Source organism: Mustela putorius, unplaced genomic scaffold (assembly GCF_011764305.1).
Source record: "Mustela putorius furo isolate JIRA1106 unplaced genomic scaffold, ASM1176430v1.1 tig00000997_pilon_pilon_pilon, whole genome shotgun sequence".
Lineage (NCBI taxonomy): Eukaryota > Metazoa > Chordata > Mammalia > Carnivora > Mustelidae > Mustela > Mustela putorius.
In genome coordinates, this window is record NW_025421527.1 from 5,018,053 (window position 1) to 5,033,645 (window position 15,593).

The 15,593-nt window shown below is 40.6% G+C and overlaps 1 protein-coding gene and 1 long non-coding RNA gene across 10 annotated transcripts in view; one reads left to right on the forward strand and one right to left on the reverse strand.

Annotated features, from left to right (window-relative positions):
• The window catches only part of ASH1L (ASH1 like histone lysine methyltransferase), a 183,478-nt gene that overhangs the window by 3,344 nt on the left and 164,541 nt on the right, over positions 1–15,593 (forward strand). For 2 of the 9 annotated variants that reach the window (XM_045086802.1, XM_045086803.1), the window contains exon 2: positions 10,292–10,445. The exons of 2 other annotated variants lie outside the window; for them this stretch is intronic. The gene's annotated coding sequence lies outside the window, so the exon portion shown is untranslated. Of the gene's footprint in view, positions 1–9,756; positions 10,446–15,593 lie in introns of those variants that run through there. 5 more of the 9 variants (XR_201234.3, XM_004778566.3, XM_045086804.1 and 2 more) reach the window with 4 other exon arrangements.
• Positions 4,275–7,148, reverse strand: LOC123393748. Its single transcript, XR_006608581.1, has 3 exons — positions 6,521–7,148; positions 4,950–5,130; positions 4,275–4,438 (listed from the first exon to the last, which is right to left on the reverse strand). It is a non-coding gene; the product is annotated as an uncharacterized LOC123393748 (long non-coding RNA).

Sequence of the window (15,593 nt, forward strand, 5' to 3'; positions counted from 1 at the left end):
TAATGAAAGTTTTAATGTCTTTTTTTGGTTGGGGGGTGGTGTGCATGCATCCAAGAAACTCTTCTGGGGTAAAATGCAGCAGCTATTTGATAGACTACCCATGCATTAAGTACTAGGTATTTAAAATACTTACTGCGTTTTTGAAAGAACCAGAAATTCGGAAAGGTGTTTTGATAGCACAGATTACAGGATTCGTTAAGATAATGGAAAGATTTGAAGAAAAAATGGTGCAATTTTCTCTACTCTTTATTGTCATGGCCTCTGTGTAAGAATGTCATGGAAATTTGTGAAAAGTTTAATGTTTTCTCTAATTTTTAACTTGGATAGTAAATTTGTGGGTTTTTAACCCACTGAGCCACCCAGATGCCCCTAAATTGGTGGGTTTTTAAAATAATGTGTTTTTCATATGCATGTAGTGTGTATCTGTGCATATAGATACATATTTATATAGTCTTGGTTGTATGAGATACTTGATAATTTAAAAAATAATGCTTATAATAATTATAAGAAATTATTCAGAATCTAAGGATCACGGAACAAAAGCAATTTTCTTGTCATATTTTTGAGTTGTGTTCTAAAATATGGAGCATAGGAGTTCCTGGGTGGCTCAGTCTTTAGATTTCTGCCTTTGGCTCAGATCATGATCCCCGGGGTCCTGGGATCGAGCCCCAGCTAGGGCTCCCTGCTCAGTGGGAAGCCTGCTTCTCTCTCTCCCGTTTTAGCTTCCCCTGCTTGTGTTCCCTCTCTCGTTATCTCTGTCAAATAAAAATAAAATCTTTAAAAAATAAAGTATGGAGCATAACTTTATTCCCCTCTATCTTGCTAGGCATTGTGTCTTTATGGCATTAGCAGTACCACTTGAGGTTTTTTTTTTTTTTTAAACATTTTTTTTTTAAAGGTTTTATTTATTTGACAGACTGAGATCACAAGTAGTCAAAGAGGCAGGCAGAGAGATAGGAGGAAGCAGGCTCCCCGTTGAGCAGAGAGCCCGATGCGGGGCTCGATCCCAGGACCCTGGGATCATGACCTGAGCCGAAAGCAGAGGCTTTAACCCACTGAGCCACCCAGGCGCCCCACTACTTGAGGTTTTATCCTAAGTCTTCCAGGACTTACAAATAGAGAAGTGGCCACATTTAGTCCTGCCAGAATGACTGCCTGTACACAGTGGAGAAGTTTTACCATATCTGTAGGTGATGCATCTGTAGTTAAGAATTTCATATTGCTATTTGAGTCATGTGTGTTGGTCTGAGTTGTTTAAAGGTAATACATAATCTTCCTGATGTCTGCTCTGAAGTCTGCTTTGTGGTAGCCTTTCTAGAAGCCTGACCTGTCTTAAACCTGGTTGCCATAAAAGAGGGGAAGTGAAAGTAATTTTTGTTTTATTTTGAGTTATTTTGCTATTTTTAAAAGTTATTATTTCTTTATTTATTTGACAGAGATCACAAGTAGGCAGAGAGGCAGGCAGAGAGAGAGAGGAGTAAGCAGGCTCCCCACTGAGCAGGGAACCCGATGCTGGGCTTGATCCCAGGACCCCATGAGCTGAAGGCAGAGGCTTAACACACTGAGCCACCCAAGTGCCCCTAAAATTATTTTTTCTTTAAATTACCTGTAATTTTTTTGGTTTTGTTTATATTCTTTTGTACTGAGTTGTTAGATTTTCAAACTTAGGATTTGTCTTCTTAGTAAATGATAACTGTCAAGCTTACATTTCATGTTTTAGAGGTTAGTATTTTAGTGACTGCCTCCTTGGTGGTAGTCAATGGCAGCGTGATGTTGACACAACATAATAAATTACAGATTTTTTTTTAAAGATTTTATTTATTTATTTGACAGAGATCACAAGTAGGCAGAGAGGCAGGCAGAGAGAGAGGAAGGGAAGCAGGCCCCCTGCTGAGCAGAGAGCCCGATGTGGGGCTTGATCCCAGGACCCTGAGATCATGACCTGAGCCGAAGGCAGAGGCTTAAACCACTGAGCCACCCAGGTGCCCCAAAATAAATTATAGATTTAAGTGATGACAGAAATGTAATAACCTTGTTATTTTAAGAGTTTTGTTGCCTTTGTTGGACAGCTAACTTTTGTATATTTGAAGAATCTAAAATTTATTTTAGCATTGATTGGTTTTGCTTTTCATAGCTTTTCATCCTTTGCTCTCAGACATACTCAAGTCGATGACAGGATTGTGTACTTTTTCCATTTCATTTTGTTCATTTTTTAAACATGGTAAATTTCAAACATACAGAAATGAAGAGACCAGTGTAGTGAGTTCTGGATTCAGCCCCTGGCCTCAGCAGTCAGTGTCACCGGTTGCTACCCTGAGTCCCTACCTGCTGGCCTCGCGGCCACCTCGCCTCCCCTGCTTTTGCTTATTTTGAAGCAAATCTTTCAGATATTATATAATTTCATTCATAAATACTTCAGTGTATGCATTCTTTTTACACTTTAATGGAGAAATATTTCTCCATAGTTAGATCTCTATAACTTTTTAAATTAAAGTGATGATAAGCGGAATGAAACTACTTCTAATCCATTTTACATGTAAGGATTGCCTCTGCAAACTATAAGAAATGAACGGAATAGAATTCACCTCACTGCCTTTTAGATGTTTGCATTGAAAAATGCAAACAGTTCCTGTGTTTGCCAGAAAAGCTTATCAGCTTTTTTCTAATGTACAAGTGAGAAATAATGTGTCTCTTATAGTCTTTTTTTTTTTTTAAGTGCTAGTAACAAGATGCTGAAAACATTTTTGAGTTCTTCTTGTTCTTGATTTTCTAACTGAATCTAATTACCACAGAGAAATCAGATAATACTGGAGATGTTGAACCAGAGCTGAAATTGGTTTAAATTCATCTTGGATGGTATGAAATAACATTGTTTTGAATTTTGAAAGTTTAATTGTAGACAATTGAAAGTCCGTACCATTGCGTCAGTTGTTAACTACAAACCATTCGCAATTATGATGAGGATAGAAACATTGTAGAAAAAGAAAGTACATTTCCTGTTGTTACAAAGATAAATCAAACATAGAGATTTGAAGTGATTACTAATAAAGTAGAATTTAGCCTTCTATAAAAAGATGACAGTTAAAATTATGAGTGTGAGTTCTGTCACTAGTGAAACTTTGATTAACTTATCTTTTGTTATATTTATAGTCCCACAGTAAATAAATCATGAGTTTTTGACTTGTTTTACATTTTATGTCTTCCACACTTGGTACCAAATCACTCTTCTCTTTCTGTCCTAATTTCCTAAAACCCCAGGTGGACAGTGTCAGATTAGAAAGTAACTATATTGTTGGCTTCTTGTTACAAGGGACATTATTTAGAATATGGAGATGATATTCCTTATGATATGGTTTCTTAAATTGAGCATTGCTGAAAATGGAAGCACCAGAATTTAAATGTTTACTAATATAAGAAGCCTAATAGTGCTTAATGGAGAGAATTTAAAAGATTGTCTTTGAATGAAGAAACTGTTAACTCTGACATTTGAGGATATGGGGGACTGAATCAGTCATTTATGATAATTCCAGGGTACATATTTTATGGAATATAAAGGTCTTCAAAGAAGATTGGAGGATGTACATCTTAAGTGCAGATTACACCAAGTGAAGTGACAGCACTTGAGGAAGTTAAAGTTTAGATGCAGAAACATATCAAAGAAAAAAGAGTAATCACCTTGAAACTACAAGGAGAGATTTAATTTAACTTTGTGTGTGGAAAGAAAAAATGTTATATAAATGTAGATAAAGTCACAGTTAAATTCTGTTCAGCAAGTGTTCTTTCTGTGGCACCCGGGTGACTCAGTCTGTCGAGCATTGGACTCGCGATCTCAGCTCAGGTCTTGATCTCCATCTTGTGCCTGGAGCCTACTTTAAAAAAGACAAATAGAGGCGCCTGGGTGGCTCAATGGCTAAAGCCTCCGCCTTCGGCTAAGGTCATGATCCCAGCGTCCTGGGATCGAGCCCTGCGTCAGGCACTCAGCTCAGCGGGGAGCCGGCTTCCCCCTCTCTCTCTGCCTGCCTCTCTGCCTGCTTGTGATCTCTCTCTGTCAAATAAATTTTTTAAAAAATCTTGAAAAATGAAAAAAGACAAATAAAAAGTATTTTTTCTATTCATCTCTCATTCAGCCGGCTGACATTTTTCTGATGCTCATCTCATTTCTATTTCTGTACTTAGGTGTTAGGAAAAGAGAAGGTTTTTTTTTTTTTCCTGCCTCAGAAAGTAGTGAATCTAGTAAGAAGATCATCATGTTAACAAATGCTACAATACATAGTATAGTACATTTCTCCCAGGTAGAGAAGGGAGAAATTTATTAACTCTGTGGAGAGAACGAAAAGGTTAAGTATAGCTTCCTGCAAGGGGGAGAGCCAGGTCTTCAAGGATAAATACGAGTTACTCAGTAAGGCTTAGAGGAGACGTTCTTGATAGCAGAAGACACCTGGGAAGGCATAAAAATGAGAATGACATAGCAGGATGAGTTAGGAGCTGCAGTTCGGATCTGCACTTTCTGCCTGTTTTCCTAGGATTTCCTGTGTCCTCAGTACCATGTAAGGTTGGGTTTTGTACTTAAGAGATCCACAGAACAACAGTGGAGCTGTGTTCCACACACTCTGCCGAGACAACATCATAATACGCTGTTACTGTTAAATAAAGGTTATTTCTCACAAAGATTAAAGTCAAGAAAATAATTGTTATGTCTTAGTTATTCAAAAAACTTCTACTAGAACACTCCACCCCTTCCCCATCCTCATCCGGGCGTCATTCATTAGCATTATATGCGTCCAGCCAGTGAAGACTTGGTAGGATTGCTTTTCTGAGGAGTGAGCAGATCTCCCAGCCCGCACATTGGTGCATTTCCCCCTCAGTTTGTTGAAAATCTGAAATAGTGATTAAGATCATGGACTCAGAAATCAGATTGACTAGGCTCAGGTCCCAGTTTTGCTACTTACGGTGTAATCTTCAGGCAAATACTTAAGGTCTTTGGTTTTCTTGACTGTAAGATGATGGTAATACAGCACAGGGTTGTTGAGAGATTGTACCAGGTAATATATGAGAAGTGCTTAGGTAGCGTCATGTGTGTCATGTAGCAAGTACATAATACAGATTTGCTATGACTAGTTCTCTTATTTCCTAGAAAGAGAAATTTTTTTAAGGAAAATAAATGATCTAGCATGCATATAATGCTTATAGGAAGTAAGAACATGTAAAATACATTTTAAAAGTATGTATAAACAACTTTGTTACATATATATGTATTTTTTCTAATTCTCAATTTATGTTCTCTTACTTTCCCTCACCTGTGAATTCTACTTTTGTGTTCTCTCACTTAACTCTAGACTAGGCTTTTTTTGTTTTTTAAGATTTTATGTTTAAGTAATCTCTGTGTAGACCCAACATGGAACTCGAATTTACAACCCCAAGATCAAGAATCACATGCTTTAATCAACTGAGCCAGGAGCCCTGAGACTGGGCTTTTATGTTTGGCTGCTGCTTTTTACCAAATCAAGTACTTGTCTTTAAAGTGAACAGGAATATATCTTTCAGTTTGAAGTTTTTAGGGCAGAGAACTTTGTCTTTGAACTGAATTGGGTTTAGTTAGGATGGTTTTCAATATATGTATGTATGTATTTATTTATTATTATTTTTTAAGATTCCATTCATTCACTTGACAGAGAGAGAGAGAGATCACAAGCAGGCAGAGAGGGGTGGGGAGGTAGCAGGCTCCCTACCGAGCAGAGAGCCCGACGCGGGGACCCCGAGACCACGACCCGAGCCGAAGGCAGAGGCCCAACCCACCGAGCCACCCAAGCGCCCCTGTAGTTATTTATTTTTAAAGGTTTTATTTCTTTGAGAGAGAGCACACATGCGCATGGTAGAGGGAGCGGGAGAAGCAGAGTCCCCGCTGAGCAGGAGCCCGAAGCAGGGCTCAGTCCCAGCACCCTGAAACCATGACCTGAGCTGACGACAGACAGTTTACTGACAGAATCTCCCAGGCACTCCAGCATAGTTCTGTTTTTAAATCTGATCATCTCTTTGGTTTTTAGAAGCCTGGTGTATCCTTCCAAAGCAGAACCTGTTGCTTTCACTAAACCACCTGCGTTTATTGAGTGTTTAGTATGTGCTAGACTTTAGGATACAGTAAAGAATGAACCAGACAAGGTCCTTGAGCATTTTCATTTCCAGAACAAGATGTGTTAGTACTGCTGCAGTGTGCTACCATCATCTACATGTGGTTCAAGCAAGGTATTGTAAAACTTTCTGAAAGAATGTCTTGGAATATGATTATTTTATACCAGAGCAAGTCAGTTCTAGGACAAAACCCTCTTCCTCTTGAGGCCCTCCATTATCTGCCTATGTTTTATCCAGGCGATCTACCGTGCAGTTCGTCCTTTGGGACATCAGTAGATTAACTCCTCTGTTCAGAGTCAAATAAAAATTAAAACTAACATTCTGTCTCCTATGCCTTCTAACAGAAGGAACATGTAGACTTTCATTCAGTAAATATTAATTGTATACTTACGTTACACCAGGTACTGTTCTAAGCCCAGGGGGTACAGCAGTGAAAAAAAAAAACAGTCAAAAATCATTGCTTTCAGGGGCATCCGGCCGGCTCAGCTGCTAGAGCGTGCACCTCTTGATCTCGGAGTCTTCAGTTCAAGCCCCACCTTCGGTGTAGAGATTACTTAGAAAAAAATCATTGGAGCTCACTTTAAGTAAGATATTAAATAAATGGATATAATGTCATAGCATCTCTACAGCAGGTGCTGTGAAGCACATGTAAGTGAAGTGGAGCGGGGTCAGTGGTTAGGGAGGTCCTTTGAGGCAGTGGTACTGCAGTGGAGACCGGAATGCTGCCAGGCAGCGTCTGGGGCGATAGCACAGGCCCTCAGGCAGTAGTATGTTTGTGTTTAAGAAATGAGAAAGGGCTAGAACAGAGGAAACGAGGTGGGGATGAATGATAGGAGATAGGTAAAGAGGTTAGCCTGGGCTATGTAACGGAGAGACCTAGAAGACTTGACTCAGTAACTAGATCTTATTCTAGATTATTCTAGATTTGATAGGAACCTGTTGGGAGGTTTGAGCAGGGAAGTGATGTACCCTTTGAAAGGCAAGAATGAGGCAACCAGAGTGGCCAGGTAGGCCATTGTGACACTTGAGGCAAGAGAGGGTTGTGAGGAGCACTTAGGGTGGTGTCAGGGAGACCGGGTCACCATCTGTTCTTAACGGTGGGGGGATGAGAACTTGGATTGGCTGTGGGGTGTGAGTAAAATTATGGTTTCACATTGGGTTTTGCTGAACATTTGCTGAGATTTGGAACACCGGGAGGGGCAGGTTGCAAGAGTGCAAAAATTAAGAATTTGTTTTGGATGTGTACTGACTTTCCTATTATTTCTGTTACTTCTATTTCTAATTCTATTCCGGTTGAGGTATTAAGTAGAAAGTTTGATCTATAAAATCAGGATTGGGGCAGATAGAAATTTGGTAGTTGATCAGGGTAGCGTGATCAGGTAGAGGGATTTAGAGCCATGGGACTTGATGAGATCACCAGGAGAGTGAGTGTAGACAGGAGATGAAGTTCTTGGAATGAATTGTGGAGTATTCTTTGGCATTTAGAGGTATTTAATACGTACTGCCTCGGCTGAAAGGATAGTGTGATAATTTCACAAATAATACTTTCTTAAGAAAAGCTGGCAAGTACTAGTAAAGACAGAGACAAAAAAAAGTGGTTGAAGAGCAGATTTATTTTCTGTCAAATAGCTTTTTGATTGTTCCGAGATCAGAACACTCATTTTATGTGAAACTAAAACACAGTGCCTATTTTTACTAGATTACCCTGAAAAGATGGCCAGAATGGTCATTACCTTCCTAGATATCCATTGTGGAAGGCAACATAAACTAAAATAAAGAAATAGAAATTTATAAAATAATGAAGTTTTGGGGGGCCTGGCTGGCTCAGTTGGAGGAGCATATAACTTTTGATCCCAGGGTGGTGAGTTTGAGCCCAATGTTGGATGTAGAGATGACTTAAATAAAATGTAAAAACTAGTAATAAAATAAGGAAGTATCAGAAGACATGAAGCTTCTTATCCATTTGCATGATAACCATTCCTGGCTTGGACAAGTTAGAGTGAGGTCAGGCTGTGTCCTGTTTTCTTCTCTGGTCTGTCACTGGGCATTGTTAAACCTTCCTTTAATGAAGCTGGTTTTTCATCTGTAGACTTGCTGAATCAACACATTAACATCTGAGAATACATTTGTAAGATCCAATTTGTGAAGGTATTAGGGACTTAATATTGTTTAGGTTTACTTGCTGCATATTTGGGGACATCTGGGCTTGGGTAGGAATTTTTTTTTTAAATGTATTTGTGGTGTCCGAAATGGAAAGGAATAGAAATTACAGCCCAGATCACAGCATATAGGTTATTTTGTGGGGTTGATTTAAACCCTACCAGAAGTCCTCTTAGCTACCGCATGAAGCAGATCCTGTCTCGCTTGAGTGCATGACTTCCCGCTGGCCGGTCCCCCTCAGCCATTAGGAACGTGCAGGGCCCATCTGTTGAATTGCACTGTGCCCGAAAGGCTAGTAGTTTTGGGCTTTGTCAGTCCAGGAAGAGAAATTAATTCCATAACATTGAAGGGAAACATTTCTAATAACAACATACTCCCCAGGGTTTACCTGACATCTTGTTGCAATTTTATAGAAATCACTGAAGAATTAAGGGTCCGTCGTGTACGAGTTCTCTTTCGCAAGTCAAAGTCCGAATCATCAGGTGTGTGCATTAGAGAGCCGTTTCTCTTCCGGGTAAATGGTGTCCTTAAGAAAACACTGCCCCAAATTTCCAGATAGTTTAGAGATGATCTTCTTAAGTAGAAACCGAGATGTGTAAGAGGGTAATATGATTTGGGATTCAGATAAGCTTCTAAAAATACTTCTAGATGAATCTATTTCACAAAAATCTGGAAACTGTTCACAGAGACTTAGATGGCTCAAAAGGGGCATCTTCTAGTTTCCTGGGTATCCATTCTGTGCCTTACCTTAGCAGCTGGCCTCAAAAACAGAGGATGAGGGCGCCTGGGTGGCTCAGTGGGTTAAGCCGCTGCCTTCGGCTCAGGTCATGATCTCAGGGTCCTGGGATCGAGTCCCACATCGGGCTCTCTGCTCAGCAGGGAGCCTGCTTCCCTCTCTCTCTCTCTCTCTGCCTCTCCATCTACTTGTGATTTCTCTCTGTCAAATAAATAAATAAAAATCTTAAAAAAAAAAAAAAAAACAGAGGATGATGATGATGGTAGTAGTAGTAGTGTTAGTAGTAGTAGTAATAGTACTAGTAGTAGTAGTAATAGTACTAGTAGTAGTAATAATAGTAGCAGTAGTAGCAACAGCAGCAGCAGTTGTGATGGGCCCCATTAAGAATACAGTGAATCTTTTTATACGCTTTCCCCAAAAGCGCATATATACACATAGAAGTTCTGCTGTATGATTTTGGGGAGTTTATAGGCAATTTTTGTTGTAGGCCAACACCCCTTGTTTCTTAGTCCTCTCAGTTACGAATGCTACAGAATGGCGGCTATGTTCTTTACCTGATGTTCAACGTGATTGCTCTTAAAAGCGGAGGCGAGGGGCGCCTGGGTGGCTCAGTCAGTTAGGCGCCTGCCTTTGGCTTATGTCGTGATCCCGGGGTCCTGGGATCAAGCCCCACGTCGGACTCCCTGCTCAGCGGGGAGCCTGCTTCTCCCTTCCCCTCTGCCGTTCCCTCGCTTGTGTGCTCTTTCTCTCTCTCTCTGTCAAATAAATAAATAAAATCTTAAAAAAAAAAAGCGGAGGTGAACTCACGTAAGGGCAGTGGTGGTTGTGGAGAATGGTTTGAGTAAATCTTTGCTGGACTCATCTGTCCACTACTCCCCCCCCCCCCACCATTTCGGTAGTACAGTAACTTCTGGAGGATCAGTAGTTACAGCAGCACACCGGTGCTAGAGATGACGGGCTGGATGTAAGAAAAGCAGTTCTCTTCACGCCGGGTAAGATGGCAGCAAAGTGAGCATTGTTCTCTGTGCCCCACCCTGACTGGCTTCCCTAGCTACATCCCACACCCCTTTCTGAATGTGACTTCTGAATCCGAATCCCAGCGTGTCTCTTGGCATAACAGACTGCTGAGCTCCTCCTTCAGGATCCTGTCGGCCCCTTCAGCGGTGTCTCCCTGGGTCTCTTGCCCTTGTGCTGCAGCTGTTTGGAGCCGTCATCTTTCCCAAACACAGTTCGTTTATATCTCCATGACTTTCATGTTCCTCCCAGTGCCTGGCTGCCTAGAGAACACCTTCCCATCTTCTGAGACAAGGTTCAAGTTGCTGCTGTGAAGCCTTACCTGGCCATCTCCCCTCTTTTGGTGACCAGTGCGCACTCATTTCTCTTTGGCACATGCCTGGGAGTGGAGTTGCTGGGCCACAGGGTAAGCATATTTTTATGTTGAGTAAATACTGTCACACAGTTTTCCAAACTGATTGTATGACTTTGTAACTGTGCAGGAATGCATGGGGTTGCGTTTGCCACATCTGCACCAACACTTGTCATTCTCTTTCGTTTGAGCCGTTTTAGTGTGAAGTAGTATTACATTGTGGTACTGACTTGCATTTCCCTGATTATTGGTAAGGTCGAGCATCTTTCAGTGCTTGTTGCATATTTGAGTATCTTTTTTGGTAAAGTACCTGCTCTTAATACGTATTCTGAACGCATTCCTTTTCTGCAGTATGTGCCTTGCACGTGACATTATCCAATGTGTGGCCTTTTTAATCTCATGGTGGTTTCTTTTGATGAATAGAAGTTTGTATTTTTATGAAGTCCAATTAATTTTTTCCCCTGTAGAAAGGGGGAGGTGGTGCTCTAGTTTGATGAGATAGGTAGTTAGTGGGGGAAATGTAGAATTCCTTACCAGCAGGTGTGAAGTTTCAGTCAAGCAGGATGAGTAAGTGGGAGGTATGCTGGATGACGATGTACCTGTGGTCAACAGTACTGAATTGCACACGTAAAAATTTGTAAAGAGGGTAAATCTCACGGCAAATCTTCTTACCACAATAAAATAATAATAATTTTTTTAAAAAAGTGTGTAATGCGCAGCTGTCTATTGAATGGAAAAGAACAGGAGAGGAATGTTTTAAGGAAGTAGCTAGTCAGTGGCAGAATATTGGAGTTAGAAAGTGGTCCACTGTTAATTGTGTTACTTTGCTCAATTTCATGTAGATGTGAACACAACAGTAAGACTTCGAGAGGTACGGACATGGTAGCTCTGTGTATCTTAGATCTTATAAAAATGTGTTTTTATTGGATTTTGGCCTAATTATGGAACTAATACAAATTCTATAATATGTCAAGAAAAATACACATAATTTTATTTCCAAACCTTTACCCCTAAAATAACCAGTGCTTTTAGCTGGTGTGTGTATAATCATTTGTACTTAATTCCATATGCATATAAATACACGTGGTTGGTTTTCTTCCTATTCCCTGCACGTGTAACATGACGCTTGCTCTTTTCCTGAAAAAAGGTAGACGTGGTTCTGTATTTGTGTGCGTGTGAATATATATATGTGTGTGTGTGTGTGTATTTAAATTTTTTCTGTGGCCACATTATGCAGTGCTGTAATAAGCATTTATTGGTGCTTTTGTTTTTCTATGATAAGAGTATCTAAAGTTGCTATTGAAGTCTAGAGTATGAAAAATTGTCCTAGATGCTGTAAGAATTGCTTTCCAGAATACATGTGGAGGCCGCTAGTATTTATTTTCCTGTATACTTTGCTGTTTTTGCTTGTATCAGTGTTTTAAACTTCTACCAAACTGATGAGTGAAAACTGTCTTGTTGTAGCTCATACCTCCCTCACTACTAACGATGTGGCGCTTCTTTCTGTGTTTCTGTTTATTTCCATTTCTTCTGTGACATCTCTGTGCACATCTCTCGTATTACATAATTTCTTATCAGTTTATAAAATGACTCTTAACCATACTGATTTACTTTTTAAAAAAGATTTTATTTATTTATTTACTTACTTATTTATTAATATATTTAAAAAATTTTATTTATTTATTTGACATATCACAAGTAGGCAGAGGCAGGCAGAGAGGGAGGAGGAAGCAGGCTCCCTGCTGAGCAGAGAGCCTGAGTGAGGAACTTGATCCCAGGACCCTGGGATGATGACCTGAGCAGAAGGCAGAGGCTTAACCCTCTGAGCCACCCAGGCGCCCCAAAGATTTTATTTATTTATCTGACAGTGAGAGAGGGAATACAACAGGGGGAGTGGGAGAGGGAAAGGCGGACTCCCCACCGAGCAGGTGCCTGACATGGGGCGATCCCAGGACCCTGGGATTGTGACCTGAGCTGAGGGCAGATGCTTAACGACTGAGCCACCCAGGCGCCCCTGTAATGTTTTTATATAATCAAATCTCTCAGTATTCTCCTGTATGGCTTCTAGTTTCTTGATTTGATTAGGAAGGTTTCTATACAGTAGGCTATAGAAATAGTGACAAAAATCCTTCAGATACTTTCATTTTTGCATCTAGCTCTTAAATCCATGAGGAAGTTACTTTTGAGTATAACGGAAAGAATGGATCTAACTTTGTTTTCTCTAAGTGAACAGCCAGTTAGGGAATATGTAGCAGCATATGTCAAATAAGTCATCTTGTTGCCATGTTGAAAGCTATTAACTGAAAAAGTTTTTACAAGATTATCATTAGCCCCTATTTTGTTTTTATGCAAGGGAGAGAACCCTTTCCACAAGGTACCTTGTGTTGATCTGTCAGAAAATTTTTAAATGGCTTCATTGAGATTTGTTTTGTGTCCTCTATAATTTACTGATTTAAAGTGTACAATTCTGGGCACTGGGTGGCTCAGTTGGTGGGGCGACTGCCTTCGGCTCAGGTCATGATCCTGGAGTCCCGGGATCAAGTTCCGCATCGGGCTCCCTGCTTGGCAGGGAGTCTGCTTCTCCCTCTGACCCTCACCCTTCTCAAACTCTCTCTCTCTCAAATAAATAAATAAAATCTTTAAAAAAAAATAAAGTGTACAATTTAGTGTTCTTGGTATAGTCACATAGTTATACAACCATCCCCACTACCTAATACTAGAACATCCGATCGTGTAGTAGCTAGGACTCACTCCATTCTCCTTTTCCCCTATGCCTAGATAACCATGAATCTACTTTCTTTCTCTGTGGATTTTCCTTTTATGGACATATGATTTGTTGTTATATAATCTGTTGTATTTTGGAATAGGCATTTTTATTTAGCATAATGTTTAGGGTACATCTGCACTGTCGTATGTACCAGTACTCCATCCTTCCTCTCTCCCTCCCTCCTGCCAAGATTTATTTACTTGGGGGGAAGGGCAGAGGGAGAGAGTCTCAATCAGACTCCACTCTGAGGGCAAACCCCAGCACAGGCTCCATCTCAGGAGTCTGAGATCATGACGTGAGCTGAAGTCCAGAGGTAGACACCTAACCCACTGAGCCACCTGGTGGGCCTGGATGTCATTCTTCTTTACTGATGATTGACATTCCATTGTATGGCTAATGTTGCTGTGAACATTTGTGTGCAAGTTTTTGGGATCCACATGTTTCCATTTTCCTGGGTATGTACCTAGCAGTGAACTTGCTGGGCTCTCTGGTGGCTCTGTTTAACCTTTTGAGGAGCTGCTAAACTGTTTTCCAAAGTGTCTGCACCATTTTACATTCCTATCCATTTCTCTACATAAAATCTTTATAAAAAACAAGTGTAAGATATTTACAGTGTGAATGGTGCCCTTTTGAAGTGGCTCTTCTGTTTAATATGAAACTACGTGCGTTGGCCTGGAGTCACAGCCCCTAACCCTTGTCAGAATGCAGTAACTCATTTATGGGGAAAATGTGATCTAACTTTTACTTCCCTCTTGTTGCCATTTTAGAATTCCCTGGGGATGGAAGTCGGCATCTCTCTTCCTTGCAACAGCAGCAGCTCATCCCCCCCCCTTTTTTAATTTAAATAAAAACAGTTAAGTCTCTACATCTGAGCTTTGTTAACTTTACTTCTCAGGAAGAGCCCTGTAAGGTTTGATTAGATTATCCATGAGACAGTGAGTGTGACTTTTCCCGAGGGCTTAGCTTCCGGAATGCTTTCTGTCTGCCTTTCCCCCATGGCTCCCTCGTGGCAATACCGTCTCCTACTATGCTTTCTTGTTTTGACTTTCAGAATTAGTTTGTTGGTATAATATAGTATTTCCTTGGTCTTGAGACACATTCTTTTCTCTCAGTTTTATGTTTCTGAAATTAGGAAATCACACAATTGATAATGTATTTAATATGGTAACATTTTAATATTTAATGTGGTAAAATTTTTTTCTCCTGAAAATGTGGTCAGTGATCCATGAAGCCTTTTTATTTATTTATTTTTTTAAAAAGATTTTATTTATTTGTTTGAAAGAGCAAGAGCCACAAGCAGGCAGAGCAGCAGAGGGAGAGGGAGAAGTAGGCTCCCCACCAAGCAGGGAGCCCGATGTAGAGCTCCATCCCAGGACCCTGGGGTCACCACCTGGGCGGAGGGCAGTTGCTTAACCCACTGAGCCACCCAGACACACCATCATGAAGACTTTTCTTTAAAAATCACTGGCAGGGCACCTGGGTGGCTCAATGGATTATGCCTCTGCCTTCGGCTTGGGTCCTGATCTCAGGGTCCCGGGATCAAGTCCCATATCAGGCTCTCCTTTCAGCAGGGAGCCTGCTTCCTCCTCTTTCTCCACCTGCCTCTCTGCCTACTTATGATCTCTCTCTGTCAAAGAAATAAATAAAATCTTAAAAAAAAAAAATCAGTGGCATCTTGGAATTTAAGAAATATATACTATACGCAGGTATGAAAATAGCTAGATTGACTGGTGATTAGTAGTTTGAAAGTTAGGAGTTATTGGTGGTTGTCACTCTCTTTTTTTTTTTTTTTTAAGATTTTATTTATTTCTTTGACAAAGATCACAAGTAGGTAGAGAGGCAGGCAGAGAGAGAGACGAGGAAGCATGCTCCCCGCTGAGCAGAGAGCCCAATGCGGGACTCCATTTCAGGACCCTGGGATCATGACCCGAGCTGAAGGCAGAGGCTTAACCCACTGAGCCACCCAGGTGCCCTGTCATTCTCTTTTTTAAATGAAATGATGTTCTCTAGTTGAGTCAAAAAGCTTTGTCCAGGGCACCTGGGGGGCTCAGTTGAGTGTCCAGCTCTTGATTTCAGCTCAGGTCATGATCTCAGGGTTGTGAGATTGAGCCCCACTTTGGGCTCTGTGCTCAGCGGGGAGTCTGCTTGAGATGCTCTCTCCCCTCCCGGTGGTCACCCGCCCACTCCTTCTCTCTCTCAAATGAGTAAATCTTAAAAAAAAAAAAAGCAGCTTTGTCCAACTCTGTAAGTATAGTTTATGTTATATAAATTATTTAGAAACATGGGTCAAGTTTTCTTGTTATCTTTATGAATATATTCTAGCTTTTTGTGATTTCAGTGAGTAGTAGATCAGTGGCACAATATAAAACATCTTCAGGTTTAGCAGACTGCTTACCCTTTTACTTTTGAAGAGCAAATTACATGGTGATATATAC